Source organism: Macrobrachium rosenbergii, chromosome 6, assembly GCF_040412425.1.
Source record: "Macrobrachium rosenbergii isolate ZJJX-2024 chromosome 6, ASM4041242v1, whole genome shotgun sequence".
Classification (NCBI taxonomy): Eukaryota; Metazoa; Arthropoda; class Malacostraca; order Decapoda; family Palaemonidae; genus Macrobrachium; species Macrobrachium rosenbergii.
In genome coordinates, this window is record NC_089746.1 from 62,198,138 (window position 1) to 62,219,083 (window position 20,946).

At 36.3% G+C, this 20,946-nt stretch overlaps 1 long non-coding RNA gene across 1 annotated transcript in view; it reads right to left on the bottom strand.

Moving 5' to 3' along the window:
* Window positions 1–20,946, bottom strand: part of LOC136839642 (uncharacterized) — a 325,176-nt gene that overhangs the window by 258,435 nt on the left and 45,795 nt on the right. Inside the window, exon 2 of the long non-coding RNA XR_010853427.1 lies at window positions 3,205–3,279. This is a non-coding gene — a long non-coding RNA (uncharacterized lncRNA). The remainder of the gene's footprint in view (window positions 1–3,204; window positions 3,280–20,946) is intronic.

Sequence of the window (20,946 nt, forward strand, 5' to 3'; positions counted from 1 at the left end):
ACAGGAAGTGGATAAAATATAAGAAGTCTGGTTCAACTGGAAAAAAAAGCCCATAGGATTAAATACTTTTCAGAGGAAATAACATGGATTCCAATCGGAAATACTGTCAGGCATTATCGACTGCCTTTCTAAAAATGGCCACAGTTTCCTCGAGGCAACTGGGACGCTTCCTCGCCAGGATTAGTTGAAGAACCATCCGAAGGAAATTGGCCTCCAAGTCATCACGCTAATGAGTGCCAGGGCTAATCTCAAGGGGCGTTCTTTCCAAGACTCTCCTTACAAGGGAATGTTAGAACTTTTTTTTTTTCATTCGGTAAAAATGGTGAAAGGGCAAAGAGAAAATATTAGACACAATGGGTGGCGAAGATCAAGTTGGTTCCTCTTCCCCAAAAAAATCAAATCTTTTTAAATTGTCGTATTATTCTCAGGATGCCTTCAAGGGGAGGGGGATGGATGGCAGGAGAGAGGAAAACGTAGAATGCAGATCGTTTTAGGGAGTTAGCTGACACTTCAAAACTGTCTGTATGCGTCCGTGCTTCATGCTTCATGAGAACGGAGAGATATGAAATGGGAAAATATGGATTGCTCTCGCGGTCACGTGTAATTTTTCTATATCTGCACGCTTCAAGATCTTCAAATAAATTTCTCAAGTGTCCGTGGTATGAGAAATCTACATAAAAGCTGGGACCAAACTGCAGTACACAAACCGATTAGTAAAATGTGTGCCAGCGTCTTTGGTGGAAGGCCTCTGACTTTACTCTATCCAGAATAATATTGTTAAAGCGCCTCACTTTAGATGGATTATTATTATTACTACTATTATTCAGTAGATGAAACCTATTCGTATGGAACAAGCCCACCAAAGGGTCACTGCCTTGAAATTCAAGCTTCCATAGAATATGGTGTTCATTAGGAACAAGTAAGAAGGGAAATACAAAAAGGAAAGACACCACTTATTAAAAAAAGAAAAAGAAATTCATAAACACATAAAAAGATAAAAAAATATTAAAATGCAAGAAGAATAGTATTAGGGCAGTTCCAATTGCACTACATCCAATGGGTGGCTGTTCCACAGTCCAACGGTGTGAGGAAAAATGGTCCTCTGGAACTGAGAAGTCGACAGTGAGGCACATTTACTGCATACTGGTGTTGTTCAGCGAATCTAGTTGTTCTCGGCAGATAAAGGGGATCAGGGATCAATTGTGATTGTGAAAGATCTCTGATGAAATACCACTTTTTCATAAGCTGTATTTTAACAGAGATCTTTCACATTCACAATGATCCATTCGGGTATGGTTAAGTCCTCCGTCAATCTCTAAGAGCTGAGCTCAGAGAATACCAAATTTTCTACTAACTTAGAACAATCAACTTCTGATGTAATCCTTCTGTGGTATGCTAGTGCCTACTTCTGAACCCAAAGTACTGATAAGTCTGAGAAGTTCACTTTACAAATTCGTAAACACTATTCCAAATGTTTTACAAGTTCGTAAACACTATTCCAAAAATGTTAACGGATTACTGGTCAACGATACAGATAGCAAACTGGCTATGTAATCAAGTTTCATCAGATCAATTCTATCCATCTCTGCGTTTATGGCATCACACGTGATTAAGCGACACTCAAGGGAAAGGAGGGTGGTAGGTGAAGAGTTAAATCCTTTACATGTGAATGAATAGGAGACGAGGGGACTGGAAGACAGTCGATGATCAAAAACAAAACTGGAGGGGAGAGAAAACTCTCCGAAGGACACCATTAAAAAGGGGATGGGGGCAGGTGTTGCACGAGCAGCTTCCACACAACTACGCATTTCTGATAAGAAGCCACCGGCGAGGAATTTTGCTAATAGGCTCTTATGCCAGACCTTGCCAAAGGCCTTAGACAAATCAAGAACAAGAACGTTCTTATGCCAGACCTTGCCAAAGGCCTTAGACAATTCAAGAACAAGAACATTCTTATGCCAGACCTTGCCAAAGGCCTTAGACAATCAAGAACAAGAACATTCTTATGCCAGACCTTGCCAAAGGCCTTAGACAAATCAAGGCCAATAAAGTTCTTATGCCAGACCTTGCCAAAGGCCTTAGACAAATCAAGAACAAGAACGTTCTTATGACAGACCTTACCAAAGGCCTTAGACAAATCAAGAACAAGAACGTTCTTATGCCAGACTTTGCCAAAAGCCTCAGACAAATCAAGAACAAGAACGTTCTTATGCCAGACCTTGCCAAAGGCCTTAGACAAATCAAGAACAAGAACGTTCTTCTGCCAGACCTTTATGACAAATCAAGAACAAGAACGTTCTTCTGCCAACCTTGCCAAAGGCCTCAGACAAATCAAGAACAAGAACGTTCTTATGCCAGACCTTGTCAAAGGCCTTAGACAAATCAAGAACAAGAACGTTCTTATGCCAGACCTTGCCAACGGCCTTAGACAAATCAAGAACAAAACGTTCTTCTGCCAGACCTTGCCAAAGGCCTCAGACAAATCAAGAACAATAACGTAAGATTCTACCTAGCTCCCAGAAGATGGAAGGTAAACATTAGTAAATTGAAGTAAGATATTATCGATTCCTACTATATGCAATTCATATTGATAAAAAGAAAAATTACTGTGAGAATTCAAGGATTTTAAGGCGACCACTGGAAGTCTGAAAAAGTATCAATTATAGCAGAGGCAAGACAGATAAATGGATGAGCAAATTCCTCAGCTGTTTAAATGAAAGCATAATAATAATATAAATATATTGAAACTAACAAAATCAAGAGGGGGTAAAACTACAAAATGTATGAAACTTCTACAGAAATTTTAATTTGTGCATGCCTTATTCGTTTATATTTCTTAGACATCAATATTCCAATTTCTCTTCCCATAAACGAGATGGCATTTTCCGTTTATATAGATATGAAAGATATACTTTTTTGCATAATGAATAATTTCCTTGCCTACAAATACCTTACTTGAAAGAGAAATCATTCATGTCATTTAATCATTTGTTTTCTTGTTTTCCAAACGACTTACGCACGCACACACACATATATATATATATATATATATATATATATATATATATATATATATATATATATATATATATATATATATATATATATATATATATATATATATATATATATAATTTATGTGCTCACACTCGTACTGAATAATTTTCCATAAATGTGTGAAAAGAAAAAAAGTCATTACAGTACCTGAATCATCCTCTAAGGATTGAATGCGGGATGAACCCGATGTCGACAGCTTCCTTCCACAGCAATATCCCACTTCTGCAATTTCAAAGAAGGCTCATTAGCAGCACATTTAAGTGAACAGAAATCAGACATAATAAATGGTACTGTATATTTGTATGAATAAATAATTGCAATTACTTGTCTTTTCAGCGCGACCATTCCGAAATCTTAGAACTTGGTTTTACCATAGTAAAAACGAGAATTTACCAATTAAGCTTGGTAACCTTCGAGGGGGGTCAGTTCCCGAATTTGCTTAAGATTTTTCCATCATAAAATTGGTTTTTCAGCACAAGAGCAGTGTCTAGAAACTATCTTACATTCACATGATTTTTTAAGTTACAAAAATCTTAAATTAAGATTACGTCTAGAATACAAAAACTAAAGACAATGACAGTATCCGACACTTGTAATTTCAACAGCTATTGAAAATCCATAATACATAAGAGGTTGAACCTAACAATGTGCTCGCTCATAATAAATGTTAATGGTTCAATATTTAAAAGAGTTCTGAAAAACTTCAAATCTCATCAATCATCTTGCAGCAGCAGTTACAAAGGCAGAAAAATTTACTTGGGTTTATATCACAAGTTACAGTAACACTCATAAGGTAATGCGATATCTAACTCGGCCCTGAAAAAGACACAATTCGTGTGTTATTCTGCTTAGATGTAGTGAGGCAGTCTTACATGCCACAACCCGACTTAATTCGAACAAAAGCATGTTAAATGCTACTTGATACCATTTGCCCACAAAAAAAGTAAGACGACGACTCTGAAAGCCACCAAAAATTCACAACTGATTTTTCAAAACATCCTTATGAAAATAGACCTCGAGATGAGCAATCAAAATGAGAACAAGCAAAACTGATAATACAACTGCCTGTGCAAAGGAAACTTTAAAATCGGTATACATGTTGACCAGATAACTGTGCATGAAGATTTACCGCTAGACAGAAAGGCTCAAAAAAAAAAAAAGTCAAATTTTACACCAACTAAACCGTACACACGCCGAAGCTGTAGTGTTTTGAGTGTTCTAGCAGCTTCATAATAAAAGTACAATTAAAATTTTCGTTGTCTGCCTAGGACGATGAAAGTCAAAAGCGAGTTACTGCCTCCGTCAGCCTCCGTTATACATTTACTGAATAATGATATGCATCAAACGTATTACATACATACGTACATACTTGTTTTTACATATATCTCAATACGTTAAGCGTAAAAAAAAAAAAGTGTATGGGTTTAGAGCAGGCACTTGCACACACGTACATGCAAGAATTTTATATAAATATCAATATATACGAGTATAGATAGATAGATAGATAGATAGATAGATAGATAGATAGAGATAGATAGTATAGATAGATAGATAGATAGATAGATAAATAAAGAATCTACTGGTCACTTTATACCAAATACATATGTAATGTAATATTATATATATATATATATATATATATATATATATATATATATATATATATATATATATATATATATATATATATATATATATATATATATATATATATATATATATATATACAGTATATATATGTGTATTTATTGTACATATGTGGTGCGAGTGCTTGTTCTAAACGCATATACTTTTTTTTTTACACTTCAAGTCTTCTCTGCCTTCGTCACTTTCGTTTCCCATTTTCATAAAGAAATAAGCAATCAGTACCATGTTAGTCAAATTCTCATCTCTGGTATGCATAGTGAAATACGGTATTCTGCATTTCAAAACACAAAAAGTTCATTTTACATTCCTCGCCATTTTTCACGATAATCCCTTTGTGGGGAAAAACTGTCAGATAAATTAATGTAAAATCTGGAACCAATGAGAGTCATCTTTCTACTTATATGTAATGGAAAAAAAAAGGTTACTCTGGAACCATTTACGCTCGGCTGACTGTAGCAAACTCTTGGAAATCTGGAACCAAACAGGAGTTCCCCTTTCCGTAATCATGGAATGGATCTGCAACCGAATAAATCATTTGACTACTGAGAGGAAAATTCGCCTTATCAGACTCCCCTCCCGGTAACAATGGGTTTGTAAACAACGCGAATCCTCGCAGTCGAGTTTGTCACTGGCAGACGAATGGTCCCCAGGTTTTTTCTCTTCTTCATTTCTGGATGTGTGGAATTAAAAGGCACTGGGAAACTAGCCAAAGTACACCTGGCTTTCTTCTTAAATCCGTTTTTACTGTCTGGCTTCCAAAATAAGAATATTTAATGGGAATTCGAATATGCATATTAAGTGCAAAGTGAATTACTTTCCTCAGCCCGTTTTCGATAATTATCCACAGTATCAAAATTTTAAAGCCTTTTAGACATGAGAGGGTACCCAAGGAAAAGAATTAAAGATATTTCTAAGAAATAATGTCTTTGGAGTCAAATGCAAAAACATGAAATTATAAATACGGGAATTTAAAGAAGATAATTACTGGCCTTTAGTATATGGCATTTGTGACTGTGACTCTTGTGAAGTAAAAATAGTCAATCAATCAACTGCCACATTTTTTCTTGTCTCAATTGAGCATTAGATGATCTTGAATAATAATAATAATAATAATAATAATAATAATAATAATAATAATAATAATAATAATAATAATAATAATAATAATAAACATTAAATTAATGAAGGACGATATCTAGTTGGCCAGAAAAGAAGCAATATCAGTGAACTCTGCAAACCTAAACTCACGAAGGAATCTTCTATGAAATACTGGAACAAAATCTCTTACATTCCTTGTATTAATTTCATAGCTTTTGAGATCTAAAGTCCTCTTAGCTTGGAAAATTAACAAACTTTATTCTCTTTAAACCTAATGAAGGGTAACATTACCCTGGCACAGAGGCAAAACAACCATGCATTTCCCCAATTTTTTTCCCTTTTGTATATTTCTATTTCTCTTTTTTTAATTCATACAATGTCTGTTCCTCATTTGTATATCACTTTCAACGTCTATCTACCATCTGGCTACCGATTTTGACAAACTCAAATCCACATAAAGCGCAATATTCAGGTAGGTCAGTTCCCCAAATTCCTTTGAACAACTCCCCCCAGGTTGAAATCTTCACATACGTCTAATCGCCAGCTAAGATATGTCCAACATATGTGGAAAAAAGGCTGGGGCAATCTGTACCAGGAGAAAGACGAAAACTTAGTTGGCCATTCCGGACTGGGAACTCTGCACTGTCCAAGGTAGCAGCTTCGCTAAGCCTAATATCGAGGTTCGTCCTCAAAAGGGTCGCATTCATCTAAACCTTTAGGTCCGGGGATGAACAAAACAATATCATCAATCTACCGTTGAATTTCTTCGTGGCCACAACAGAGCTGCAGTCTAAAGCCCGCCCCTTAAACAGGTCTTCAACACTCAAGCACAAACATCCCAAGTTGACCGTCTCTTGCCAAACTCCCCTTGGCTTTTTCTGCTCATAGTCGTAAAAATTAAAAGTAATTTACTAATAAAACCTGCCATTCTTAACCGGTTTTGAAATTGTTGGCACATTTATAAGTAAGTGGTTAAAGTTATCTAATTTATCCATGCTGTCATGTCAAAGATTAACTTACTGATCTTTGCAGTGTGTATAACTCAAGAGGCAGTTTGACACTGGTCTTTTGATGAAGTGAATCTTTTTTTTTTTTTTTTTGAGATACAACACCTTAGTAGTTATCTGGAAAATGGTAAACAAAAATCAAGTCCCTACAGCCTTGCCTGAATTGGAATTTCTTTGGGACTGACTGTCGTATTTCTTGGTGGCGGTATTTTCACTGCAAGTACCAAGGAATCCAAAATTGCAAAATATTCATTCATACCGGCCCCTTGTCATCATTCTTAAATCATTTTCTAATAATGTAAAGAAACCAGTAGGAGATAAATATATGTTGAGAGAGAGAGAGAGAGAGAGAGAGAGAGAGAGAGAGAGAGAGAGAGAGAGAGAGACATTATGAAACCATAGTCTAATTTAGATACAAAAGATCAGGCTTATTATCCCTCTATACATATGCAAATTTGATTATAATATCACCATCACTCCAACGACCAGGCGAACCCTAATTAGGATACATTGTAGGAATATATAACAGCCTAGAATCTAGACGACATGGCGGGATCTGGCTCTCTGGACGAAGCGACGCGACGAGGAATTATCATGGCATGACATCCGATTAGAGTTTTTTTCCCTTCTCCCATATTCTTTCCTTTGGAAGACTTATATGACAGCCAAGTGGGGCGTGTGACGGTCTCCATAATGATCCGTTCCCAGTGAAATGGAATGGAATGGAATATCGAGTTCTGGACAAAGGCCATGCGCTGGGAACTATGAGGTCATTCAGCGCTGAAAGGAAAACTGAAAGTAGAAAGGTTTGGAAGGTTTAACAGGAGGAAAACCTCGCAGTTGCGCCATGAAACAATTGTTATGGGTGAAAAGTAAGATGGAAGAAAGATAATATGCACAAAGGTACAGTAAAAGGAATGAAAGGGGTTGCTGCAAATAACCTTCAGCGCTACCACCCTACGGGACGTTCCCAGTGGATGTTTATTTAATGACGTTACTGAATCACATTATCTAATGACGTCACTGTACTGTATTGTCGGAGGAGGTGGAGGTCCCGACATTCATTCCCCTAGAGGAGAGAAGTACACTGAGTAATTCCCACTTTATGTCGAAGAGAATGATCTCATTATGTTTAATGCAAGACGGTCTAACCTAATGGTTAGTCTGTTGCTGCCAAGAATCGGCTTATGACGCCATTACAGACTTCTTTTTGTTAAGTATAATGTCGTCTTGAATGAGCTTACATGCCAGCTTAATTGTTTCTGTCTTGTAGATATCAAATGCAATTTTTGTCAGCTCTTTCTATATGACCATTATTGTGCATCTTAATAATGGCACTTCTAATATTTTATCAAAGACCTTAAGCCACTGGAAGACGACACAATGTCTTTAAGACTGGTATTATTTATAATGAAATGGAAAAATTTACGATTTAGTGCAATAAAATTTTGGCAATACTGTTTATTCTTTAACAGCTGAGGTACTGTGGTTATTTTTCATATTTAGTCAAATGATATATATATATATATGTGTATATATATACACACACATATATATATATATATATATATATATATATATGTGTGTGTGAGTGCAATTTACTTTCAAGTTTAATTTGAGGAACAATTGTTTTAGATAATGAATGACATACAGACCAACGCTTTTGTAACTCGTGCCAACTTTTACGGATATTTTCTTTTCTCTCTGAATGACAAGTCAGAGATGGTCAATTACTTCATTTAGTTAAAGTTCGATATCGTTCTTCACTTAAAAAATCAAGCAGAATTCTTTACAACATCAACAAGCAGCTCCTATTTTCAGTATCTCTCCCGATATTTACGTCGCCCTTTAAAACTTGGTAACAGTGAACTCATTTCATTTTCAAACTATCTACGTTCACGAAAGAGTAAACGCACTCTTCTCCGCCTCCTTTCATTCCACGCACACTGACTACACTGACACGATAAGCATAAAGACAAAATTAACTCTTCGAATTAATTATGACGCCATGCACCGCCGATAGCAGAAAATGTCGAGTCCTCTGTATTGTCTTGTCAGTTATCAGGACATGAACGTGACTGCGATGCTTCGAGGTCAACACTCGAGGAACTTCTCCGAAATGGCGATACGAGATGAGGTTCTTCACGCATCTCGGGCTGCTTTTGTTTTCTATTGTTCCCCATTTCTAACGTATTTCTTTGTTTTTATTATTTTAGAAAAGACTGACTGATCATATCTATTCAAAATGTTGTCACAGCATCTAGGTTATTGACGTAATAAATTTAAAACTTAATCGGACGTTCATCTAAGTCCCCTTTTCCAGCCCAGGCCCGAAGAAATCAAGGGGCTGTAAAAGTTAATTAAACTGTTAAATAAACAGAACCAGAGAGAGAATTCTAAAGCTTGGCTTGGAAGGAAATAAACTTTCTCAGAATCGTGCGATACAAAGGTTGTTGACTGCACGACAAAGTGAGTACTCATGCTTTATCTTAAAGGTAAAATTGTGTATTTTCCTAAGAGACTATTAAAAACAAACTAAAGATTCACAACATTGCGATGATCTCTCGAAGACCAAAGGAAAAAATGAAAACGGTTTTGCTAAACGAATCTAGTTTATTCGGCCGAAAATTTCAACACCTGAATGAGATGTCTGAGTAAAGTGGTTTTCCGAACGTATTTGCCAAATGAAATTCGCCGATGAAAACTGACGCAGGCACAGAGAGATGCAGTTACAATAACGCAAATTCGTTTGTTTGCCTCCGTTTCGTAAAACCAACGTTGAAATAGGTAGTAAACTCACGTCTTTGTGCCGGTAATATATCTGTCTGCAAGGTTTTTATCACAGTTGACTTATTTATAACGATCTGTATCTTTTAAAAAATACTTAAATGTTAAATGGATTTTCGTCATATTTTTTTTTCGTGCATTTCTCCAAAGTTTTCATATATTAAGAAAAGAAATATTGAGGCATTAGTTAAATTAGTTTTTGGGTAGCCATGAAATGCCCCAGTTTAAGTAAAAACAGGGAAAAATTACTTTTAAAAGTCTCTTTAAGTCTTAGTCAACTATATCAGCCAAAGATAATTAAATTCAGCCAAGATGTATAATTGAAGTGTTGGAAATGTATGAAGTCTTGACAGCAATTGAAACAGTGTTCAGGTTAATTTCCTGGGAAATGCATGGAGTGACTAAGTCCTTCTTCCTCTGAATAAACAATAATCAGTCTATGCCCTTTCCAATTGGAAAATAAATGTGATTTGTTTAATGCGTGACTTATAACTGAAAGCAATCAATTTTAGCTGTGTGGGAGTAAACACGAATGAGATATAGCAAAATAAGGGAAGGGTATGTAACGCCTAATTCCCATAAAGGTAAGAAAAAATGGCATTCGACTTACTAGGATAACACCTCTTTAAGTTAAAAGAAAAATATGCCTGCTAAGGATGGGCACTCAATGTACATATTTCCCATTACCCTATGCTTGTCTGAAACCACACTAAGAATTATCTAATGACCATAACGATGACAGGACCACAATAAGAAGACGAAGAATATAACAACACTTCATCTTTAAAACCAGCAATAATCATTTAATGAGATGCTCTCTCTAATTTCCTCCCAAAGCTTTCCGTGTTATTCCCGTCCACTCGGCCAATTACTGCAGGTCATTTGCATCAACACAAAAACAAACGAGGACAAATGGGGCGTGTTCTCAGCCTCATCGTGTTGTTTTTTCTTTTTCTTTTTTTAATTTCCTTGTTTATATATATATATAAATATATATTATATATATATATATATATATATATATATATATATATATATATATATATTCATGAAACCACGAAAGTCGTTAATATCCAATTCACGCTACTTCGGGAATATCGCCGATGGGGAATTATCACCGAAGGGGAATTTATAAGTGATAAATGGATCGATACTGCCGGGTCTCGATCCCTCGACACAGATGCCTTCCAACGACTCCAGTCGATGGTCTACCCACTGAGCCATCAAGAGAGGTATAAGTTAATGCCGAATCTGCTGTACTTGTTTACCGTCGAACCGTCGAGAGCAGGGAAATTATACTTAGCTTCGGCATTAACCCACCTCCACCAATATATATATATATATATATATATATATATATATATATATATATATATATATATATATATATATATATATATATATATTGAAGGTGGTAATTTCCATCCGTTTGTTGGTAACTATTAATGCGCTGGTCTCGGTTAAAGCAATCCTCTTCAAATCTGTATCTATTTAGCATTAAAGGGCAGTAATTGTAGCTGCTTAGAATGATCCCGTTTGACATATCTAGCCATGATTGCATAAGGAGCATCAATTCAGCTGGTGTTACAATCCAGAGGACTTCATTTCCCGCACCTGCAATGCAATGCAATGGTCCTCACGGTAATGCAGTATACTGAGGGAGGCCTAATGTGGCCTTGAAGTGCCCAAACATTAGACCTGCAATTGGGATCTGAAGCATCTTTGAAGTGCTTAGCCACTGTACCTTAAAGAGGGCTGAATGCAAATTTTAACTTCCTAGGCACTGTACCTTCAAGAGGGTTTAATGCAAATTTTAACTTCCTAGCCGATTTGTCTGTCTGAATTGTTCCTCAACTCATGTATGTATGTCTGTATTTATGTGTATGTGTGTATGTATGTGTGTGTGTGTATATATGTATGTATGTATGTATGTATGTATGTATGTATGTATGTATATATATATATATATATATATATATATATATATATATATATATATATATATATATATATATATATAAACAGTATATATATATATCACACACAAGTTGTAGTCCCTTATCCATTGATCTACTTTCCCGCAGTTGCCACAGGAAAAACAAATTTTTAAACGACTTTTGAACTACGTGCACCATACCAACAAGTGAAAAATATGATCATAAAGTTTCATGCGATGTTAGTACCCAAGGACCTTGCTAGCACCCAAATGCTGCCCTTTTCCCTGCCAAACATCCATCCACATTTCAGACTTCGTCCATCCATTCACTCACAACCATTCACGCTCAGTCTGAGTGTAGTCTTCTACTACAGCATATCTCACGTGCACTCCATTTCTTTGTACACAAGAAGTCTTCCTAAACCTTCCAAATGGGTCCAAAATGTGTAAGAAATGAAAACGGTAGCGTGAGCAAGCTTAAAAGAAGCTTAATTATACCAGGAAAACTAAGGAAGGCACACAGGACATTAACCCAGTACGCACCAGCATCAATAATGCAGCGATTATTCAATACATTACCAGCTCATCTGAGGAACATATCAGGAGTGAGCGTAGATGTGTTTAAGAACAAGCTCGACAAATATCTGAGCTGCATCCCAGACCATCCAAGATTGGAAGATGCAAAATATACCGGAAAATGCATTAGCAATTCTCTGGTACACGTCAAAGGTGCCTCACACTGAGGGACCTGGGGCAACCCGAACGAACTGTAAGGTCTGTAAGGTAAGGCCAGCCACACTGCTACATAGCACGAAAGTAAGCTTTTCTTTAAACCCTGGAACCTATTGAGGAAAAGAATGATTCAACTGGAACAAATTCAATATATATATATATATATATATATATATATATATATATATATATATATATATATATATATATATATATATATATATATATATATAATTAATATTATAATTAATCTTATCTTGAGGAACTCAGAAATCTTATCAGATTACCCATGATTCATTTCGTTCGGAATCACTGAACTGGAATGCAGTTCCAATAAATTTAAGAATATCAGTATCAAAATAACAGACGTTATTTTAAATTCTTTTTACTAAAGGACATTTCATTGCCACTGGAACCCTAAACAATTATCTTTATAAGAAAAAGAGAAAAAAACTGAACTATAAAGTTTCATTATGTAAAGAAGCTTCATCCAATTATCGTTTATGGTTTCCAAAACTAAGAGCATTCAGAATGGTGGTGGTGCTGAGAGAGAGAGAGAGAGAGAGAGAGAGAGAGAGAGAGAGAGAGAGAGAGAGAGAGAGAGAGAGAGTTAGCAGCTAAACAGACGTCGTCTCAAGAGGTGTTATTTCCGCCTGATGATATAGGAAGCGGACTTTGATTTTGCGAAGAATCACAAGCGTAAATCTTGAGGAGAGATCTGGAATGCTCTAATGGGAATTGATCTCACCGGGGAAGTGCTTTCAAGTTAATACTCTTGGTAGAAACATCATGATAACATGACAAGATAACAGGAGGAGAGTTTCCAGATGAAAACAAAATTGAGACAGATAAAAATGATGCCTAATTACACGGAACAAGACTGAGGAGACGAAATAAAAAGATATGAAATAACAGTATAAGATAAAAAATACAACAAATACAAAATTCTATAATAACTATATGAAGATTGGTCTGCTCCTAAAGTTCATTAACATTTAGATTAAAAAAAGAAATCTCTTTTTACTGTGAATTTACTGGGAGTTACAACGTCGTCTTTCGCTATGTAAAGCCTGAAGGCATGAGATGATCTGCTGCCACTGAAACCTTCTTGGTATTCAAGATCCATTTTTTTTTTTATTCTTAGAACCAATCTTGGTATTTATGAAAGCATATTTGATATTCATGAAAGCACCCTTGCTATTCAGAGAAACAATATTATATTGCAAGGAACCATTCTTGGTATTCATGGAAGCCGGATAAAAAGTTTGAAGAGAGAAAGCATTATATGCAATACTGTTTGCAGTCATTTAAAGCAAACAGACTGTACGACAAGCAGAGAGAGAGAGAGAGAGAGAGAGAGAGAGAAAGTTTTCGTTTATACGACTTTACCTGTTCCGTCCAAATTCAGTAAACTAACAAGGTACTTAACTAACTTTCATTAATAAAAGAAAGCTCTTACCTTTGCATTTTTGGTCTCTTCATATTAAATCTGAGAAATAAAATTAAAATAATAAATACGATTTACTATTTTCCTTGTTTAACGCATGAAAAACCTCAATATCCGTCGTTCTGGGCAAACGATTTCCAAGTCATGTTCCCCAATAATGCAATATAAATGCCGTCAGTTCCGACAACCCCTTACGTATTCGGCGTCAAATTTATTACAATTCATCTTATTAAAGAGGTATCTGGAATAGCATAAATTAGTGGATTAATCAGGACAGAAATCTCATAATAGTAGGCAGGTTCTAGAATAGCAATTCCAGTGAAAAGCCTTTGTGAATAGATGTACATAAATTATGTTGGTTGTGCGGGTTTTACTTAAATGAAATAATTGAAAATAATGTCTGACCTTCACCTGCCTGTCTATTTTACTAGAGGTGACGCATGATAAAAAAAGACACATTTCGGAGTGTGTGAAGAGATGGAACTTGGACGAGGAATGAAATCTCAATGATAAAAATAACAATTAATTCCAAATGTCAGTCAATTAATTTGAAGGGTCGCTACTGATAAATACGTGATGGCAACAAAATTTTCTAGTTAGATTTTCTTACGTGAGATAAAGAGGCACATTAATGCCAGTAATAAGTAAAGCCATTTTGCAAATCCCAACTACATTAGCACTACCGTTCAGACTGTCTAGGCAGAATACAAGGGAAAAAAGAAATAAAAGGAAAGGTCAGAGTGAGGTGAAAGCAAAAACATTTCCTTCAAGTAAAATCGAGAACAGTAGTCTACTTGCTATAAATTTAGTAGTAGTCTTCCTCTGAACGAGAAACATTAGTAATCATCTCGCTTTGAACGAAAAATGTTAATAACACTCTTGCCCTGAACGAGAAATATTAGCAGTCCTCTTGCTCTGAACGATGAATATCAGTAGTCGTTTCGTTCTGAATGAGGAACATTAGTAATCCTCTTGCTCCGAACTGGGAATATCAGTAGTCCTATCACTCTGAACGAGAAACACAGTAGTCCTCTTGCCCTGAGCGGGGAATATTAGTAGTACTCTTGCTCTGAACGAGAAATATTAAAATACTCTTGCCCTGAACGAGAAACAGTAGTCCTCTTGCCTTGAACGGGGAATATTAGCAGTTTCCTTGCTCTGAACGAGGAATATCAAGTAGTCCTCTTACTCTGAACGAGAAACATTAGTAATCCTCTTGCTCTGAACATGGAATGTCAGTAGTCCTCTTACTCTGAATGAGGAACATCAGTAGTCCTCTTGCTCTGAACGGGGAATATTAGTAGTCCTCTTGCTCTGAACGAAGTATATCAGTAGTCCTCTTGCTCTGAACGAAGTATATCAGTAGTCCTCTTGCTCTGAACGAGGTATATCAGTAGTCCTCTTGCTCCGAACGAGGTATATCAGTAGTCCTCTTGCTCTAAACGAAGTATATCAGTAGTCCTCTTAATATGAACGAGAAATATTAGTAGTCCTCTTACTCTGAACGACGAATATCAGTAGTCCTACCGGTCTAAACGAGAAACATTAGTAGTTCCCTTGCTCTGAACGAGAATATCAGTGGTCCTCTTGCTCTAAACGGAGAATATCAGTAGTCCTCTTGCTCTAAACATGGAATATCAGTAGTACTCTTGCTTTGAATGAGGAACATTGGTATTCCTCTTGCTCTGAACGAGAAACATTAGTAAGTCCTCTTGCTCTTAGCGAGAAACATTAGTAAGTCCTCTTGCTCTGAGCGAGGTATATCAGTAGTCCTGTTGCTAGGAATGAGGACCATCAGTAGTTCTATCAGTCTGAACGAAGAATATCAGTAGTCCCCTTGCACTGAACGAGGAATATCAGTAGCCCACCTGCTCTGAACGAGGAATATCTGTAGTCCTACCGCTCTGAACGAAGAATATCCACAGTCAGCCTTCTCTGAACGAGGAATGGCGGTAGTCTTACTTTTTTTCATGAGGAATGACTGCAGTGATCTAGCTTCGAGCGCAGCAGAACAATAGCTTTCTTACTCTATATAAAAAAAATATAACAGAAGTCTTCTTGATCTGACCGAAGAATATCAATAGTCCTCTTGCTCTGAACAAGAAATATTAATAATCCTGTTGCTCTGAACGAGGAATATCAGTAGTCCTCTTGCTCTGAACGATGAATATTAGTAATCCAATTGCTCTGAAAGAGGAATATCAGTAGTCCTCTTACTCTGAACAATAAATATTAGTAATCCACTTGCTCTGAAAGAGGAATATCAGTTGTCCTCTTACTCTGAACGGGAAATATTAGCAATCCTGTTGCACTCAGAGCAAGAAATATTAGTAGTCCTCTTGCTCTGAACGAGGAATGTAATTAGTACTCTTGCTATGAATGGGAAATATTAGTAATCCTCCTGCTCTGAACGAGGAATATCAGCAGTTCTCTTGCTCTTAACGAGAAATATGTAAGAAGTAACTGAAGTCCTCCTGATCCGAACGAAGAATATCAGCCGCCATCTCTGTCTGAGCATCATAATATCCTATAATATAAAAACACGTACCTCATACCATGTGCCAATTTAGTTAAAAAAAAAAAAAAAGTTAAAAAATTTATGCTGTCTTCAAAAAATAAACTGGGTCCCGTTTGCCGGACTATCTGGAACAAGATTCCAAAACAAAATGTTCAAATTAGCATCTTTTATTCTTATATAATTACTTATTCAAATGTATAGCAAAATCAAGGGAAATACTCAATGTGGTCTTTCCCTCTGGGAAGTAAGTTCCTCATGTGACCTCGTAAGATACAACCCGGTAACGTCATTAGACTAGCGTCCACTGGGGACAGGTCATCAAGGAGTTCATCACATGGGCCATTTGCCTGTCAAATAGGTCCGCCGAAAAAAAAAGAGAAAGGGGGTCAAATCCGACTTCTGAAATTCTACGTTTCTGTTATCTTTTAATTGAGTAGTAAAGATTAAATTGTATCCTTGCGACAGGTTCTATTTCAGACAGCCGCAAAGTTATTAGGTCAGCAGTAATACCTTGACGTAATTTACATATCAATGTTTGGATATTCAGGCCTGACGCTGCTGTATCTGATTAGATTAGCTTATTCTCTCTCTCTCTCTCTCTCTCTCTCTCTCTCTCTCTCTCTCTCTCTCTCTCTCTCTCTCAGTAAAGATATGCCTGTCACTGAATTTTTTACCGGTTTCTTTTTCAAAATTAATGAAGAAAATTTTTAATATGACTTATTTTTACATAATATGACATGTCAGTGATAACTTCATGAACATTTTCCAATTATCATCATCTCTTTTTATGCCGGACAATTTTCTCTCTTGTTAATATAATCACAAAAACGAAAAATTAGTGTATATGACCGACTCAATATAATCACAAAAACCAAAAATTAGTGTATATGGCTGACTCAATATAATCACAAAAACCAAAAATTAGTGTATATGGCTGACTCAATATAATCACAAAAACGAAAAATTAGTGTATATGCCCGACTTCTCTGAAAAAAAAAGGAAATATTGAATGCTGCCAAAAAGGTATGGTATTCTTTTCACATGCTTCCCATATTATGTTCATAATGCTTCTAATATCTACAGAAATGGAGGCATATATGCCATTTGCTTCTTATATTTTATCCTACTATCATCTGCATATTGTTCTCAAGCATCGCAGCGTCCAGAGAGCTTCATCTTGTAAAAAAAAGTTAAGTATATCTTAGTTTAACCAGACCACTGAGCTGATTAACAGCTTTCCTAGGGCTGGCCCGAAGGATTAGATTCATTTTACATGGCTAAGAACCAACTGGTTACCTAGCAACGGGACCTTACGGCTTACTGTGGAATCCGAACCACATTATGACGAGAAATGAATTTCTATCACCAGAAAAAAATTCTTCTAATTCTTCATTGGCCGGTCGGAGAGTCGAACGCTGGGCCAACAACGGGTCAGCCGAGAGCTCTACCCACCCCTACAATGAAGAACTCTTCATCTTGTATATACAATAGTTATGAGTGATAGTTGCTTGATTTCAGAAGTCTCTAGTAATTAGTAACAACATACACGAACATCCGTGCATTCACTTTAACCTGACGAAGTTGAGTACTTTATATGGTGGTGGTGACAAATTCGGCATGATCGGAATCTACAATGTACAGAATTTAGCACTGGTATAAACTTAAATACGTCTATTTTATTGTCACTGAATAAAGGATGGGTACTAAACGCACGGGGATATTTGCAATATCACATCTTAAGGGTATACTACAGGAGGAAGTGGGTTTCAAAGTGTACAGATGCCCTCTAGAATGACCACAAAATGATTTACAGGAACTTATTCCAGGAGAAATTAGTATCTTTTATTTTCATAACGTGTAAAAATCATATATTCTATATCTATGATTAATATTATGCTTTAAATATAATTATCTCATAATAATCTATTATTTTCAAATTGCAGAACTTTGATGTGCTACTATTGTTGTATTAGCGCGGAAAGGAATAGCATCTGTAAGTCACCGAAGTCTGCCATTAAATACTCCCTATTACATGTTTTCTTTAATCGCAATGTACTGGTTTTCATTAAAGTGGACGTACGACTTTAGCGGGGACTTCACCCGTTTTGTAGACTCCACATTCCAAAAGGCTTCTACGATACACGAGAGTGAGCCTGGCACACGCGTTGACGAACATGGGATGGAATAAGCAGTTTGAGCAGTCGGTCAGTGTCCTATGGCCTAGAGCAGAAGGATTCTTTATAAGAGACCAAACAGTTTGGTCTCTTATAAAGAACCTGCTTTAAGCTAACTGGGCCACCTGCTCCCGACAGCGACCGTGCCTAAAGGGAAACGAGGCTTAACGCTAAGGGCATCTACGCTTCTCGAATACAGACACATTAAACTGGCCTAACTAGTAAAGATATGTTTTTGCATCCCCAGCATATTGTTACCAAATCTCTCTTGCTTTTCCCTGATACGTGAACATCTTTTTTAATTCAGAAACATTAACTGGACTTCTTTATATTTTTCAAAGTTCTTCTCATGTTGGTGTTAAGGTTTCTGATCTTGAAGATGGCTTGGAATGAAATGAAATATAAAATTTAAAACTTTGCAGCTGCACTATGAGACAATCATAAGGAGAGGGTGGAAAGTACGATGGAAGAGAATATGAACGGAGGTACAGTAAAAGGAACGAAAGGGGTTCCCCCTACAAGGGAAAATGGCTTAGATGCATGCACTGTTGCTATGTGGTCAGTACATACATGGAGTGCAGCAAGGAAAAATCTTATTGCTCATGCACACACAGTATTTTGCAATAGTTCTCAACTGAACTCCAGACATAAACCATCAAGATGATTTATCGTGGGTAATAAGATGTTTAGCTGATGGCATATATAAAATGATTGCATGCTTTGTGAGGAAATGGAGGCACTAAAAGCAAACTCTGTATGTATGTATATGTATGTATATATATATATATATATATATATATATATATATATATATATATATATATATATATATATATATATATATATATATATATATATATATATATAATCATATCTGTAAAACACGTATGATATACACACATATACACATACTGTGAATGATCTAAACTTTGTTGAGGAGGCCCGCCTCCCTAACAAACATATGTAGCTGCTCTAAATTACACCCCTCCCCGAGAATCGTTGCAAAGATGAAATGTCCACCTCTGTCACGTCCCCAAGAGAGGAGCCTAAGCCTTAGATTCCCAAGACAGGGACATTCGACCAGCAAATGTCTCGCAGTCAAGGGCACAATGCCAAAGATAACAGGATGGCTCCTCGTGATATCATCACAAATAGCGACCAGTAAGAAGGCGCCCAATGACACTCACCCAAAACGTCATCCACAACAACACAAGGAAGGCCGCCACAGGAGTACACTGCCACAGTTGAAATGAATACAGAGTTTAGGCCAAAAGCCAAACACTGGGACCTATGAGAGTAGGCAGGTCTGAAAGGCGTAACCGGAGGGAAACCTCGCAGTTGCACTATGAAACAACCGTTAGGAGAAGGTGGGTAGGGAGATGAAAGATAATATGAATGGAGGTACAGTAAAAGGAGTGAAAGGGGTTGCAGCTAGGGCGAGAGTTCTTTCCTAGTATAAGGAGCCGAGTGCCAGTCAGCGTAAACACAAACCACTGTCACGAAACACCTTCGTTGGGAGTACACGAAAACGTTAAACAGCCCAGTGCTCGTACAGTCACTCAAAAATGTTTTGCAACACATTCCAAAAGTTTTCGTTCACCTAATAATAATTTATTCGTGTTATATGTACAAGGAAATGTGTTTTTCTTATTCGATTTTGGATATTAATCATACGGTTAACAATATAAAAAAGTATGGTGACTGTAAAATCCGTATTACGAAAAATAACGAAACATTTTTAAAAACTTCGCTGATGACGGTAGGGTAAAAGTCAAATAAAAAACTATAATTAGTCATCCATACAATCCAGACGGGAGTCAATTCAGAGACTTTCTTCTTCATGGATAAATAACCAATCTGGTAACACCCGATGGATACTTAGTGGCAGAGAGAGAGAGAGAGAGAGAGAGAGAGAGAGAGAGAGAGCAGAGAGAGAGAGAGAGAGAGAGAGGATAAATTATTAAATAAAGGAACTGTAATAATAATAGAGAGAAATAAAACCAGCTTAAGAGAAACAGGCGGTTATTTTCTGTGCTTGTTTCATAGGTTTACGACGGCGATGCCAAATAGCGCCAGATATCACTATAATAAGCTGTTGTCCGAAAAGCTTTGAAGTATATTGAAAAACAATTCCGAGTGACTGTACATGTAAAGAAAGAGAAAAACTTTATGGTGAGGTATCAGTTACAAGCAAACAAACCCTTGGTTGGTGCGAACATACTCAGCTATTCGAGGCTCGAACGAAAAACAAATAAATGAAAACTTGGCAAGAACTCGACAGAATATTTGCGTTAATAACAGCCACGGACAAAAATTAAGCAACTTAATGTTACAATATATATTTTTATATCTATGTATATGTATACACCTTCGTGATAGAAGCTGGGATATACATACATACATACATAAACATATATATATATATATATAATATATATATATATATATATATATATATATATATATATATATATATATATATATATCCTTATTCAGATTGACGTCACATGATCAAAGGTCAGTGACTTGTTATTTAGTTCTGC